The 16107-nt window shown below is 29.4% G+C and overlaps 1 protein-coding gene across 3 annotated transcripts in view; it reads right to left on the reverse strand.

Moving 5' to 3' along the window:
• jar (Myosin heavy chain 95F jaguar) overlaps nucleotides 1–16107 on the reverse strand; it is a 199042-nt gene that overhangs the window by 36564 nt on the left and 146371 nt on the right. For all 3 annotated transcript variants that reach the window (XM_067046735.1, XM_067046736.1, XM_067046734.1), the window contains exon 3: nucleotides 3762–3830. The gene's annotated coding sequence lies outside the window, so the exon portion shown is untranslated. The remainder of the gene's footprint in view (nucleotides 1–3761; nucleotides 3831–16107) is intronic.

A 16107-nucleotide genomic window follows, 5' to 3' on the forward strand; every position in this document is an offset into this window, starting at 1 on the left:
AGTACTTCCTTACAAAGTACTATATATATATATATATACATATATATGAGAAAAACACTGTTTTTTTTAAAAACTAAATCTCAGCAAATATTAGACAAACTGATGCTAAGTGTACTATAAAGTAGTTTTTAATGTTTATATTTGTATCTTCTTCATGATATTTGCCAAAATGATCTCACAAATTTTCTAGTTGTGAGGGAAAAACTATTGATTTTTGAAAAACTCTATTATGGCAACAATCAGAGCTCATATTTACCACTTTAAAACGGATTATTAAATTTTATCGTTTAGTAGAAATTTTCAACGATATCGTGCATATTTTTTTCCCATACAATTTTGTTATTTGTTAAAACCATATAATATCATCTTTGTTTGCATGTAATTTTCTATAAATTTATACGCAGATTTTTTTCATCTTTTGTATGTGTTTTTAAAAACTAATTTATACATTTCTTAAATTTATTTATATGTTTTTAAAATTTATTTATAAGTTTTTAAACTTTTTTAATTGTTTTGTAATTACTCAACAGCTGTGGCTATTTTATTTCTGATTTATATTTATATTTATTAATAATTGCATTTGTGTAACGAATTGAACGTCTGTTGCGGATCACTAGAGAAGGGAGGTGTGTGAAGATGGAGAAGAATAGAGAGAACAGCGTGGATAGGGTTGAGAACAAAAAACAAAAAAGGTAGGAATGGATAAGGAAAATCTAATATAACTTTGTGTGAGAAGGAGAAAAAAAATGTATGAAATATATTATATTTAGGTCATAGTTAATTATTGTTTGAAAAAGAAAAAGTAGAAAACAAATTTTTTGTATATGTTTCAATATATATTAGTATTTGCTGTATTTTAGCAACCCGATCTATTTGGACAGCATTGTCTAATAAAGCATTTATCTCTTATATAAAAAAAAACAAGATGGCCAAAAACACTAACTAAATGCGATGAGACCGCATATCGCTGTTCCGGAAGTATAATGACGAACAGTAAAATTTTGTAAAATTGTTATGCACTTACAATATCTATTAATCTATCTAAATTTATTTTTAAGTCCAACACAATAAAGGCAATTTTGGAAAGTTTACAGTATGGGTATTCATGACCTTTAGTTTAACATGTTAAAGCGTGTTAAATGGAGAAATATTTCATTCTTTTACCATATTAAAACGATATAACATGGGTGCGAGTCTGTTAGTAGGTCTGTTAAATTGAGAATGACGTCCCACAACAGGCCAACTGAGCTCGTCACCATTTTGTTTGTTGCCGTGTTAGGTTACTTTTTTTAATCATTTTTAATATATTTTTATGTAATTTGCAGTATTTTAGCAACCCGATGTATTAGGGCAGCATTAAAGTAGAAAATATTTATTTTTTGAGGAAAAAGAAAATCAAGCTTGTGGTATAACACTGACTAAATGCTATCATGTGACCACATATTGCTGCTCCGTAAGTACAATGAAGGACAGTAAAATTTTGTGAAATTGTTATACCGACTTACAATATCTAGTAAATGTATTTTTGAGCCCTCCAACACATGTGTATTTATTAAAAAATAAACAGTTTAATAGTTAAGCTGACTATAATAATGGTGGTGTCTATAATAATAAAGGTGAGGTATAAGATGTAATAGCATTTCCCAGTAGAAATCCCCTCTAGAGGGAAAAAATCCCTGTGGAAGTAGCAGGTAATTAATTTTTAAACGGTTTAGGAATCGGTCACCTTCGGCACTTTTCGGGTCCGTTCGGGTTATCGGTTTTTTTTTTTCTTACCTCCTAATCTTTATTAATAAACAACTACAAATATATGCAATGTACTTAAACCTAATTATATATATATATATATTCATATATTCACACACACATACAAACATCATATACAATCTTCTTTTGCCGGATGGCATTTTAAGATAAGGGTTATCAATGATAGTCTGTACCCGTTAAAATGATATCAATGAAAGCAATGGTTGACACCAATAATAATGTAATTACAGTCGTCAATTAGCTCATCTTGATTCTCTTCCTAACAAGTTAGAAGATCAACAAGGCACTCAGTGGCCAAACTTTGTAATAAATTACTTTAATTAAAACTTAGAAGTAAACAATAATAAAAAGTTTTAGAAGGAAAGGTTATAAAACAAGTTGCTCAGAAAATCCGCTAGGAGCTCTCTTATACATTTAACATGACTTTAAATAGAGCTGCTCATAATCCAATACTTATAACATATAACATGGTAAAACATTTTATATTTAACACATTATGAATAACTCTAGTCGCGTAATTATACTTCCGGACCACCAGTATATTTTCTTTTACAACAGACCAGATTTTTTATTATCTAGAATTTTAAAACTAAGAGGAAATCATCACCATACTATTGGCGATGTAAGAGCATAAAGCATACTTGGGAATACGATGACGAGAAAAAATCAAATTATCACGACTTTCAATTTTAATTGAAAAGAGATACGAATAGAGAAGAAACGATTTTAAAGACGAGTGAAACCGCCTTTTCAGCTCCTTTTAAGCAAGTTCGAAGTTCACTTCAAGTCTAGAATAACGACAGTAAAAGTTATTACAGCAATTGTTCAATAGTACAGTAAAAGACATCCAGTTGGCCTTTCACTGCCATACCTGAATGAACGCACCTGTTATACGAAGTCGCAAGATTAAGATTCTGCTTTCTAGAGAAAGCTGTCAACTCGGACATTTCAATTCCTACGTGAAGCGATGTCGCCTTAATACGGCCATTTTGATTATGAAAACCTAACCTAGATGGAGTAGCAATAAGCAATTTGACAAAAATATTTAAACGTTTTTTGTATTACGAAGCTATTACTTTCACTTACCTATATATGAAATATAAAAAGACTACTACGATCGTGAAAAATTTCTAATTTTTTTTTTTCTTAAAAATCACATTTTGTGGTGTCTTGAGTTCAATTAATCGCACGCAAAATGATCTGTGACGACGGCCTGTCTCAAAAAAGTAAAGTAATACAATACTGAAATTAAAAATGTTTTTATTTTATTTTTATCTTTATCGAAATTTACAACTGTACATAATTATACATTTCGTAAATCAGTTTAGTTCAAAAACAAAAAGTGCGAAACTAAATTACATATTTAAGGCAGGTATATATAAGAATATACATTTTTTACACATTTACATTTTTTTTTATTTTCCCGAAAACTACTTTGACAATTTGATTAAATTCGGCATGTCAATGTAAAATTAAGTGAAATTTAATATAAGAAAAAAATTATACTCATTAAAATAGGAAGAGAGGGCTTAAATAATGAGTTTGTAAAAAATCTTACCCCGAAGTAATTTAAAAAATATAAACATTTCTCAATGTTATCAATAATAAACAATAAATAAATAAAAGTTATTAAAGAATTACATGAATAAATAAAGCAGAATGGAGAAACAAGAGACAGGCTCGAATCGGGAAAAAACGAGAACACCCGAACTTTTCAGATTGCACTTAGTTTACGACTTACTTATCATTTGTTGAACTGTTTTATTCTTGGCCGGACAAAAGTTAATATTTGCTATTTTGTTGAATATCAAGAAAAAAAATCTTTTTAACTTTGAAAGCTGTAATACTGAAAATACACCAAAGGTACTCTAATAAAACAATAAATATATTGCCAGAGATGAGCTACAACTGCTGGTTGCTGAGAGGGGGAATTTGTTAATAATTAATATGTAATAAATTAGGTTAGTCGTCAGGATAGTAATAAAACTAATTACTTGACTGATAGGATATCTTCTGTGTATTCTTCTGTTTTGTGATCAGTTCAGGGGTACGATGCAGGCCATCTAAAAAAATAAATAAAATTAGAATAATTTGATGCAATTTTGAATAATTGTGTTGAATCAATTCGTTTTTAAATGATCTATTAATATAGTGATAAGACTCCATTTCTCAAAAATACATACTAGAAAAATATTTCAATAAATTCAAAAAAAAATTTTTTTTCATATCTCAACCATAATAGATAGATATATTTTTATTGGCTCACAGAACTATGTTTTCCATACAGATAGAGTTGGCTTATTTTATAACAAGAATGACAATAAATAAATAAGTACAATATAAAAAAAAAAAAAATAAATTTGAAAAATTTATTTTATAAGAGAAAATACACAAATCAGAATATACTTAATTTACGTATAAATACGTAAATTACGTAAATAATAAATACGTACGTAAGTATAAATAAAACACACATACACATACAATTGTTTTGTATATACAATCTGTACTGGTGGAGTCAAAAACACTCAAAAGAAATTAAAATAAATTGTTTAACTGTTAAAGATTTTTAAGATCTAAGATATTATTTTAATATTCATCTCATCCATAATAAATTTATGATTAAATATGAAAATATGTCAACATTAATGTAAATAATTAATTTTTAAAAAAAGTGTAACTCAACATCTATTGAAGGTTTTTTGATATTTTTTTTGGATTCAATTGGTCTCTGAAACCTCAAAATCTGTTTTAAACCGTAAAGTTAAAAATTTGACATGATTACATCTTTGTTAGATAATGAAAGTCAAATTGAGTTCAAAGTAAATGCATTTTTTACGACTAACAGTTCTTTTATCACAACACGTATATAAGAGGGACAACGTCATCCAATAAAAGTTAAGAAAAGATACTATGTCATTTAGAACAAGGATTTATTACAAAAAACGGAGTTTTTTTTTTTAATATTTATAAATTATTAATAATCAGAAAGATTAAACACGTAATTTTAATTCAAATGAGTAAACATAAAAACTGTCCCATAAAAAAAACATGTTTTACAGAAATAAGGTAGAAGTATTAGCAGAATTCATAACAGATTTATGTACAGATAAACAAGAGCGTAATTTTTATTGCATCGAAAAATCACAGCTAGCAATAAAAAAATAAAAAGTTTTGACAAACTGTTCATAAAAATTTACAAATGAGTTGATATTAAAAGATGCATCTCGTATTCAAGGAAAACGTGCTAGAGAAGTTAAAGTAGAATAAAGAAAGTCAAATTTATTGAACAGAGTTAGGTATACTTAATTATTTTACATCATATTCACAAGTTTAAATAAATTAGTACATATATAAATTCTTTTTTTCAGAATGATAGTAACAAATTTTAATTTAAAACGATGGTGCTATTATTTTTAAAAATATAAACCTACCATTTCACTATTATCCTTCAGTCTTATGTTTTTTCAATAAAAAAAAAATTAAATAAATGCATAAAAATCGACACATTTAGATTTTTTCGACGGAAAGCTATAAAGTCAATTAGTAATCTCAAGTAATGATAATGACGAGCTGTTGGAAACGTAATATATATTTAAGTAACTGATGAACATACCAACCACAATGATTCTCAATATTATAGTTCTTTAATAGTCGAGAAAGTATGGCAGTATTTATCTTCAAAACCACAAACCATGCAATATGCATGTTAACCTTTAGGTTACCACAAAACCCCCATTTCGTAACGTATATTTTGACATTCTAATAACAAACTATTTAGTCCGATGCATAGCTAATGTATTAAAAGATTTTGTAATTGGGTTCTGCTAAACAAAAGAAAGACAAAGAAGCGAAACAGACAGAAATTTTCAACAGGGGCGTGGAATCCTCCATTGTTGTAAGACTTTTATCTTGTTAGGATCGAATACACTCGACCCAGCTTTAGGAAGTCAGCTGTGCGTGAAGGAGGAAATGACCAACCTTCGGTAAAAAAGAAAATGTTTATATCGTTGAAGAGACACAACAAATGTAAGTACACAACAGTGATGTAATGGGGAAATGGAATGAATTGTGGTGATCAAACAAAACTTGTCACACATTTGTAGATATTTCAGATATACACAATTTTTTCACAATAGTATTGCTTAGACCAGGAAGAAAAAATTGAATAATTTTCAAACAGAATATTCCTGTTAAATGAGTTTTTTTTTAAAAAAAAAAAAAACCAGTATCATCGAAAAAAACGTAATTTTAATGGTAGTGTACAGAAACTTTTAAAAATTTTGATAAATGTTTCAGTAAATTTTTAATTAATTTTTTTAATAATTATTATTTTATTTTATTTTAGTAGTTGTTAATTAAATTATTAGTTGTATCAATTAAGATCAGTTCATATTGTACTGATCTAGCTTATAAATTGTAGTCCAAAACTCTCCACAACTCTCTAATAGTCAAAACTGTAATTAATAAATTCCACTTATGTCTATCATTTGTATGCGTTATTTCGGCACCGACCGATAGATTTTGTCATCTGGTCGAACCATATTGGTAGTAATTTTTTTAAATAAAAAAATAAATAAAAATAACGTACTGACTAGGCTGAGAATAGGTCACACGAGGCTCACTCACTCCTATCTCATTTTAAAACAAACGCCTCAAAATTCTCAATATTGTAATAATAATTTAACAATTACCCATATCTTCCAGAAGCCAATATTTCACGTCACACCTCAATGGCTTAGGATTAAACCCGAATATTTCAAAAGTTTTTAAAAATAATTGGCTTATTGTCACATATATAACATCAAATAAATATAACAGACGAAAAATCAAAATAAAAATTATTAAAAAAAAAAATGTAAGCAAAAATAAATAAATTGGTCGTTAATTTTTTTAATTCTGGACATAAAAAAAATTAAATCCATTTATTATATTCGGATTTCCAAGTAAAAAGCTAAATTACACATGACTCCATATTAAAATTCATAATTATATATACCTTCATACACAAACTATTTAAATACCAAGAAATTCCAAACTAAAACCAAAAAAAAAAATGTTCTTATATTTAAAGCAATCTTCAGGCCACTGCTGATGTACGGCTGTGAAGTCTGAGGAGCGGCATTCTTCACGAAAAGGAAAAAACTACAATCTTTTCAAAATAAAGTCCTAAGAATCAGTTGGTTCATAAGAAATAGCTAATTACATATGGAGTCAATAGAGGATTATATCAAAAAACGGTTCATGAGGTTCCACTCCCAGTTGCCGACAGTTAAAGTCAGTTAAACCTACAACCTGAGAAACCCAACCTCAACCCGAAGACTGAAGCCCAGACTGCTGCAGGACATTCTTTTATAAATTTTTAATAAATATAAAATTAATTCATAGTCACACTACCTCTATTTACATATTATTATTATTAATTTTATTTATTCATTATTATTTTTTTCTTCTCTCGTCTCTTTTTCAAATTAACTTGTTTCTTTTTACTATCAGAACACGATTATTTGTTTTAATTAAGTGTACCAATATCATTATTTTTTGTTATTAATTTTACTTTCTTCTTTTATTAAGAAGCATTATTCTTATCTATTTATTTTATTTTATTTTTATTTTAATAAGAACATTGTAAATAGTTAGGAGTGTCATTTGAATGACTATACCCCCTCATAATAAACTGTTAAAAAAATATATATAATATAAGTTATATCAACCATGTAAGGCCAACCAGGCCCGATCTGGTATAAAAATAAAATAATAATAATAAATACCAAAATATGCTAAAGTTAAACTTTCAAATTCTACTAATGTATATATTTAAACTACTACTGACACCCTTGAAGGAAGGAGTATAATAGAGGAGGTAAGCTGGCAGGAAAATTGAAGCAAAAAACACGGACCTTATGATGGACTCAGGGGCGTGGCAGAGGGAAAGAGTACGTCCAAATCGCTTGTTGTCTTCTGTTTCAGTTCAAATTCGGACACTTCTATTAATCTCATCGTAAACATAAGCTCCACGGGCGTGGCCTCTTTAGCTTCACTTTTGATTTAAAGGATAGTAGGATTTTGCCCCCCTCTCCTTCAGGTAATATCTAAGGCTATAAACATAAAAATATACAGCGGCCATTTTGAAGAATTTGCCATATTAGGACTGGTCACCCCACCTCTACTATCCCTCTCCTTGAACAGCTAAAGGAATAAACTTATCACAGCCACATACCTAAATCGTGTTAAACCATGGAGAACAGATTAACAAGTAAATTAATTAAATTAAACTTCTCTAACCAGCTGTGTTGAATTTCTCACTTCCTTATCACTTAGCACTGATGATAAAAAACGTCGATATCAACAATGGTACGTTTAATATACCTAGACAGATCTACAAATCATAAATTTACTATTCAGAGTCAACCAAATAAAATATTTCAATAAAATAAATGGTACGACAAAGTAATATTTATACACCGATAGTAGGTCGATGCATATAAGAGATAATTGAATTCACAACACAATTATCAAACCTGAAAAGATAAATTCTTAGTCAACACCGGCAAAAAATGGAGGAATTTTTATTAGATCATGGTTTATCAGAGTCAAGACAATCGAATAAAATTTTAATCTTTCCGCAATAGCAGTGAAGTAGACTTGTGAAAATATCTAAGATATCGATGATTCATTATTGACTGAATTCGATTGAGTATAAAGCAAAGATTCTATGGTGACAGTAACAGTGGTAGAGACAACTATAGCAGCCACTATTGCTGGATAACCTAATTAAAAAGGATTGTCAGGTTGACAGAAACGTAGAACAGTTAAAGTAGTAATAGAAAGTCTTTGAGACTTAACTTAGATAAAAATTAGTTTATTTAAAAAATAAAACCAGTCTTAAGATTATATGTAAAGATTTTAATGAATTTAATATAATTTTAGATACAGCCTAGGAAATTCGTATTGAATTAATTGACGAGACCAAATTGATCTTAAAGTTTGAGTCTTGGAAAAGGATTCCATGTGGTTCACATGCCAAGATGATATAAAAATTACTTTTATAATTGAAATTTTAATGGGAGCAAGATTACTGACTGACAGTTTTGAGTGAGTGAGAAGTGCATAATGGATTGATTTTTTTTTTTCTTCAGATTGGTTTACAAAGAATGTCAAGGTTTTTGTTGAAAAGTAGGTTTGCAACATAGTAATGAGCGTTAAGGATCTTACGAAACATTTGAGATTGTAAGAGTAGGATCATAGAACCTAAGTAAGAATAGGTTCTTGAAACTATACAGTTCATGGTCGTAAGTGAATATCAGAGCAATAGGAAACTAGGTCAGCTCTTCTAGAGTCAATCGATGATTAAGAGTCTTTTTAAAGGAGATCACGAGACCAAATTCTTTTCGTGAGAAGAAATATCACGTACTGATCGGGAAGCAAAGTTGTAGCTTGGGGAGACTATGCATATGGGATCACCAATGCCAATGATTTTTTTTGATTTTTTTTTTTTGGTAATACTAGGTTAAAAAATATTAGACATTCGTATTTAAAGATTTTTGAGGACGCTAAAAACTTGAATAGCATTATTAAAAAAAATTTTTTTGGCCGACTACTTTGTAAGCGATTTTTGAGATATAGTATGCATTTTAACTGATTTAATATAATTTATAATATTTTTTTCTATTCTACATCTGAAAATAAATCGAATGGTGTATTATCACCACCATATGCTAGAATAAGAGTATTGAGATAATTTAGCTCAACTGACCTAATCACAAAATTGCAATAACTTCAGGACGATGCCACCATCCTTTAGCTAGGTTTATGACTGTTATAAACTACACTACAAACTGAACCTTCGTAACGAATTAGAACTGTAGATATAAAATAAAACGTTTAAGAAAATTTTCATTATTTGAATCTTTTTGTCTCCTATAAATCTAGAAGATATTTCAATGGGTAGAAAGAGCGTAAATTCATTTTTCCATGAGTTGCGTTGGATTTATATTACATTGTGAGAAATTAGGAATTTATTTAGGAAAAGTAGGACAAAAAAAAATCGTCTAAAAATCAAGCTTAACAATTTCTAATTTTTTATCTTGTTACAGCACTTACTAGACAAACGGTCTAAACTTCCAACTCATTACAAAAGACTGATCTACATGACTGTAATAAGGCCAATCTGGACATATGGAGTTGAGCTTTGGGGCTCCACTAAACCTTCGAATTCCTCTCGTATTCAATCTTTACAATCCAAAATCCTTCGTAAAATCCTCAATGCTCCTTACAAATAAAATCATACATAAAGACCTTATAAGTGAGTTTTAGCCCAGCTTCTACGCCTTACTCCTTGATGAAGACCTGAAACTAAGGTCGAAACGTCGGCATAAAATAAATAAATATTGTTTTGTTTATTTGTGTTGTTCTTTGCTGACCGCACTCCCAACAAACCTCTCTAATAAAGACCTTAATGTTCCCTATGTAACCGATCTAGCCCGAACCAGACATCACTCTTTCCATTATAAACTCCCTAACCACTCAAACCCCCTAGTTTATAACCTTGCATCCTCTTCCATTCCTGACAATCCTACGAGGCGCCTGAAAAAAAGATGGCCACGAGACCAGCTAATGTAAAGTGTCATTAGAGTGCTACCAATGGGTAGTTTCTCTACACGCCTGAACACTCAATTTTAACTAAGATCAAATTTACGGAATCTATTATACAATATACACTTGAAAATTTCAATAAAGATATTAAAAAAAAAATTTTTTTTTCTCCATGTGAAAATTCGTATGTAAGGGTTCCTATATATAATAGACACTAAAATCAAATCTGACTCGATTTTTCCTAATAAAAATTTGCTGGTTTACTTTATCAGAAGCGACTTTTAGTTTTTTGTAATATTTTATACACCTAGCCTCGTTTAATACAGTAAACGATCTATTGTTCTCATTCCACACACAAAAAACATTTTTTTTACTTTATTTATTTATTTTTTACGACAGAAAATAGAACTACTTCCTTGCTGCAGAGCCCTCAATTATCTACTACAGATTGCGGAGCTATATCAATGTTTGTTATGATATCTAGAGTAAAATACTGTGTCAGAACCATTATCATCCTTTATAAATATATATTGAAATATTTTTAAGTGCGTCAAACGTTACTGTTTAATGGAGTCAGATGTTGACGTCACTGATATCCAGTATTTAAATTTCTTACTTCATAGTGAATGGTTAGATCAATTTTCATATCTATCAACAACCATTATGTTTATTGAGACTATAGCGTCGCATGAGGTTGTTCATCAAGTAATAAGTATCTATGCAACGACACGATCATCGGCATTTAGATAAGCAAACGACCGATGACACATAGCAACATGGACAAGCTCAGTGGAGAACGGACAGCTGATGCAGTGTAACAAAAGGCCACGGCTGACTGAATAGTTAAAAACTATAGGAAGTCACGGTCACCTGCCCCACTTCCGCTTCCGTCCTGTACCCCTCTGTTGGAAATATGTTGAATAATCTTATTCTCCCATAGACTTTTTTCTCGGGTCAACAAAATTGCAGAACAACATGGAGAGTTTTTGCGTACGAAAAAGTAAAGATTTATAACGCTATATCATAGATGATTGAATAAAAAATGTTTTATATCTCAACATGCATAGATGAGGGATTATTTTAAGATATTTAAACCAAAATTCAAGAAGTTAAGAATGTTTAATACTCACACATTTACGGACGTAACTCAAATTGGACATTGTAATACTGTTAAAAAGAATATTTTTAATATTCCTTAACCTATGTTTCCTACGGTGTTCTTCAAGGTTACTTCATCCAAAACATTCCTCTCTCAAGTAAGCTCCGCAAGTGGCAAACCGCTTTTCTAACTAGTCCGATGTTGGTTAAGTATGAAATGAGTAAGCAAAGATGAACCGATGGGGTATCGGTAAACGCGACAAGCAGTTTGACTCTTGCCAAATGCTTGTGCAAATATGTGGTTTAGTTAAGTAATGCACTTCTGCAATGGATTCCGAGGACGAGCTACCTCTTTCTTCACAATAGCATCTATGTCAATGTACCACTGTCTGTGGTGCACAAAGAAAGTATGAATCACAAATAATTAACCCAACAAACAGCCAAAATGCATAGATAATTTCAATATAAGCTTTGAAATAACAATTATGTTAAAATCAGTTATTTAGGTAAAAATGATGAAAAGTCCGAAAGTTTTTTCCCCATTTTAGATGTTTTACGTACTTAAAATTGAACTTGAAACAAAAATTATAATTCGCGGAGGATTTAAAAGTTCGATCTATAACTCCGGAATTCCTCCTCATGATATGCTTTAGTGGATTTAATAATAGTTACAAAAAATAAATAAATAAACAGTTCTATTTTCAATAAATTAATTTATCGTAAACAATTATTGTACAATTAAATCATACTACGGCGAGCAAATAGTTACTAAGAATCATCCAGGAGCTTGCTAAATTTAAAAAGATATTGATTGAAAAATTCACTTATGGGTTTGATCTTAGGAAAGCGCAATTTGAACATACCTACTAGCATAAGATTGATTTTTTTTTACTACAGTCTAAAAAATAGGTTTAGCGACAGTGAACAAATTTTTATCCAAAACCTAATTATCAATTCCTCCTTCTTCCAACTATTCCTTTCTCCATCCTCTCTCCTGCTCATCTAAGCTGCCTGGGATTTTATTTTACAATTTATTATTACCCTACTCATGATGATACATTAAAATTTTCGATTTTTGGTATTGTCATTTTACAGTACAAAAATAAAAAACATAGAGGAGAGGTTTAGATTCGGTCATCCGCTTCGTTTATACGACCTTCATTTCCGAGCACGTAGCGTACTGCCGGTCTGTAGCCAGGATGAAAGCGACAGGGCCTGCTTCCGCTATCTTACAGGCTCAAAGCTTGAATAGCTAATTTAGTTACCACTTCTAGTGTGAACAGGGACTATAAATAGCAATCAATCCTCAATCAATCACATCGAAAGAAAACGAAAATTCAGCGAAAAAGATTGAATTTATTTAAGCAATTTTTTATTTTAAAAAAGAGAAGGTAACAAGAAAAACGAGCGGATATCAACTAAAGAAGTTAAAAGAAGAATGAAGGATGATAGACAAGTATAATAAGACAAGAAGAATGTAATTTAGTACTAAATTCAAAAATGATAATTTAAAGTTTCTTTTTGTTTTGTTTTTAAAAATTTTCATCAATATTTATCATTAAATTAAAAAATAACATGAAATAATATGCCTGTATTTCTGAAACAAATTTCTTTATTGCAGGGAATGTTCCATGGTAACATTTGGTCCTCCGGGCCGGATTTGAAACAATATATTCGAAAGATAAAATCGATTTGTGTCTGTATATGACACTACAATCATTGAAGTGCGTTGTGAGGTACAATAACAAAGGACAAAATCGAATTAGGAGAACCAACTATCGATTTGTATACATTAAAAAATATTATTTCTATATCTCATTAGCGAAGTTTACCACTCTAAATACTACCTGAATGAAGAATAATAATCTGCAGATCCTCGAGAGCTGGCACTCAACTGAACCGGGACAGGAAACAGGTGTTAGAGGAGCAGCGCTTGACACGCAATATAACTACTGTATAGATAGCAGCTATCGACTTAATGCATACAGATCTAGTCTCCACCGGTTTTGTCAATGAATGTGTCATCACAAACAGTCTAAAGAACGTCAACGTTGAATTGGTGATAATTTATTAATAGACGCTAAATATTTTCTATTGGCTACTGTCTAGCAATGATTCATGTGTATACAGATCATTGTAGCTTTCGTAGGTTATGAAATATATTTTTATCTAAAATTGAATCTAAAGGAAAGGTTATATTTGCCCACATGTAACCAAAATTTCATCCCTTCCCATTTCTAAATCCAAATCGTTCCTAGAGATTAATCAACCATTTTAAGTGCTCTAAACGTATTAATCAAGAGTCATAAATAACCCATAATAAGTTACAATTTTTTTTAAAGTATTAATTTGAAGTACAATGGGTATTTATCATAGCCATAAAATTTAATAAAAGGCATATTTAAAATTTTCTACGTCGATGGAAAAAATCAATAAAGTAGTTAGGTTAATCTTAACATGCTGAAAACCATTCGACTACTGATCAAATCCTCGTGGAAAATATCAGAGAACTACAATACAACGTCGTAGTCCATCAGTTTTATATTATATATTGTAATAAGTTATAGAATTCTAGTAACACCTAGAAGCCAAGTAGATTGTGCAAGGAAAACCATAAAAGTTAATAACAGGATAATGGTACACGAAACGTTCCTGAGGAACACCTTAGTCAAGGTATCCTTTATATAGCATTTTTCATTTCCCTTAACGAAATTTTCGTTTAATAAATGCTCTTTTTATTTATAGGGATTTCTAGGTAGGTAATTGTCCCTTACTGAGAATATGAACGAATGGATTAAAAAAAAAATTTGTTCAGGTAAGTTTATAGTGGACCTTTTAAGGAAACCTTAGCTAAGGTGTTCCTCAAGGATGTACAAACATTTAATAAAGTTCGGATCCCAAATAACTATCCCGTGACCTTTGAAGTCCTATTGGTTTTAAAACAAGGCGATTCTCTTTATTCAATACAACTTAATACAGCACACCAACATGAAAATAGGAACACCACAAAAACTGTGGGTTATAAAATACCGGCTATTTTAACATAAAAGCGTGTGGAAACCGACTTTGGTTGGTTCGTTTGTTTACCAAGTATTGGTATAAGTCTGGTGCTGAATCTACAAGTTTGTCACTTGCCGCAAATCTAAAATATTTGCGGCATGACAAACCTGTAGATCAAGCATGAGTGTTTGTCTATATTTAAATTTTTTAAAAATAATAACAATCAGAGCTCTATTAACATCAAATCATCCGTTACAAGTATTAAAAAGTTTTATTTTCTGATTTATTATGACCATTTATGAAATGTAACTGTGGTCATAAAGACGAACGATAATTTTTTTCTTTTGTAGCCATTGAATTATCTTATCGTTAATGCATACAGCTATTCCAAACAATCTAATACCTATATAGATTAATACCAAGATATAAAACTATCAATACATCACTATTTCAATCAATATAATCTAAAGTGATTATGAAGATTTATAATTTAATATGAAGTAAAACGATAGTCATTAAATATAAATATTATTCCGACTAAAACAGAGTATTAAAATATTAGGAAAATGTTTTTGTTTTTTTTTATTAAGGATTCGATGGACAATTTTGAATTAATATCAACCCTGATGACAAACAGTTCAAGCGTGGAAAAGCAGCCTTTGGTACCGCAAGCTCAACACAGAACAATGGAGAAAAAACGGGGACAATTTTCACCTCATCATCTGCATCACTTCCCGAGGGGAAAATTCACTTCCGCTATAGTTTAAACTAAAACTCACAAAAGGATGGTAAAAAAATATTCGCGAGATAATTTTACAAGAGTACTAAAATCAACGAATGAATTTTTAAAAAATCAGTCAAGTTTTGTGTAGATTGAAAGGCTTGTGTGTGAATTTATTGCTATGTTTGTGATTTTGAAAAAAAAAAAAAAATTGAAAACCATAAAAGATGAAAATTGTAAAGAATTTTTCTATAATAACAAACTTTTTAATAAAAGAAAGATGATCTGAGTACGGTCGAAAAAATTCAAATAGTAAATTAACTATTTATTTTAATCCAACGTTTCGCTCCAATTTTAATACATAAAATAAAATAAAACTATACGTCATATTATATATCGTAAGATGACTAACTTCTAATATAAAAGAAAAAAAAGAATCAAATACAGTTCAACTAAAAATAATAAACAAAATGTACAATTACAGTTAATATAAATATATAAAAGTTTAAACAAAAATCAGAATTATCGAATATAAAAAATAAATAAATAAATCAACATAAAAGATAATGAAAAAAAAATTAAATTAAAAAACATATATTATATTATTATATTTATTAGTAACATAGCAATTGTTTTGAAATGTTTTTATTTTAATGATTTTTTAATTTTAAAATACTGGTATCTTGTTTTTCATTTAGCCCTGACGAAGCCCAGCATACATAAAATAAAATAAAACTATACGTCATATTATATATCGTAAGATGACTAACTTCTAATAAAAAAGAAAAAAAAAGAATCAAATACAGTTCAACTAAAAATAATAAACAAAAGGTACAATTACAGTTAATATAAATATATAAAAGTTTAAACAAAAATCAGAATTATCGAATATAAAAAATAAATAAATAAATCAACATAAAAGATAA

This window comes from Halyomorpha halys, unplaced genomic scaffold (genome assembly GCF_000696795.3).
Source record: "Halyomorpha halys isolate HHAL.00 unplaced genomic scaffold, Hhal_1.1 Scaffold164.1, whole genome shotgun sequence".
Lineage (NCBI taxonomy): Eukaryota > Metazoa > Arthropoda > Insecta > Hemiptera > Pentatomidae > Halyomorpha > Halyomorpha halys.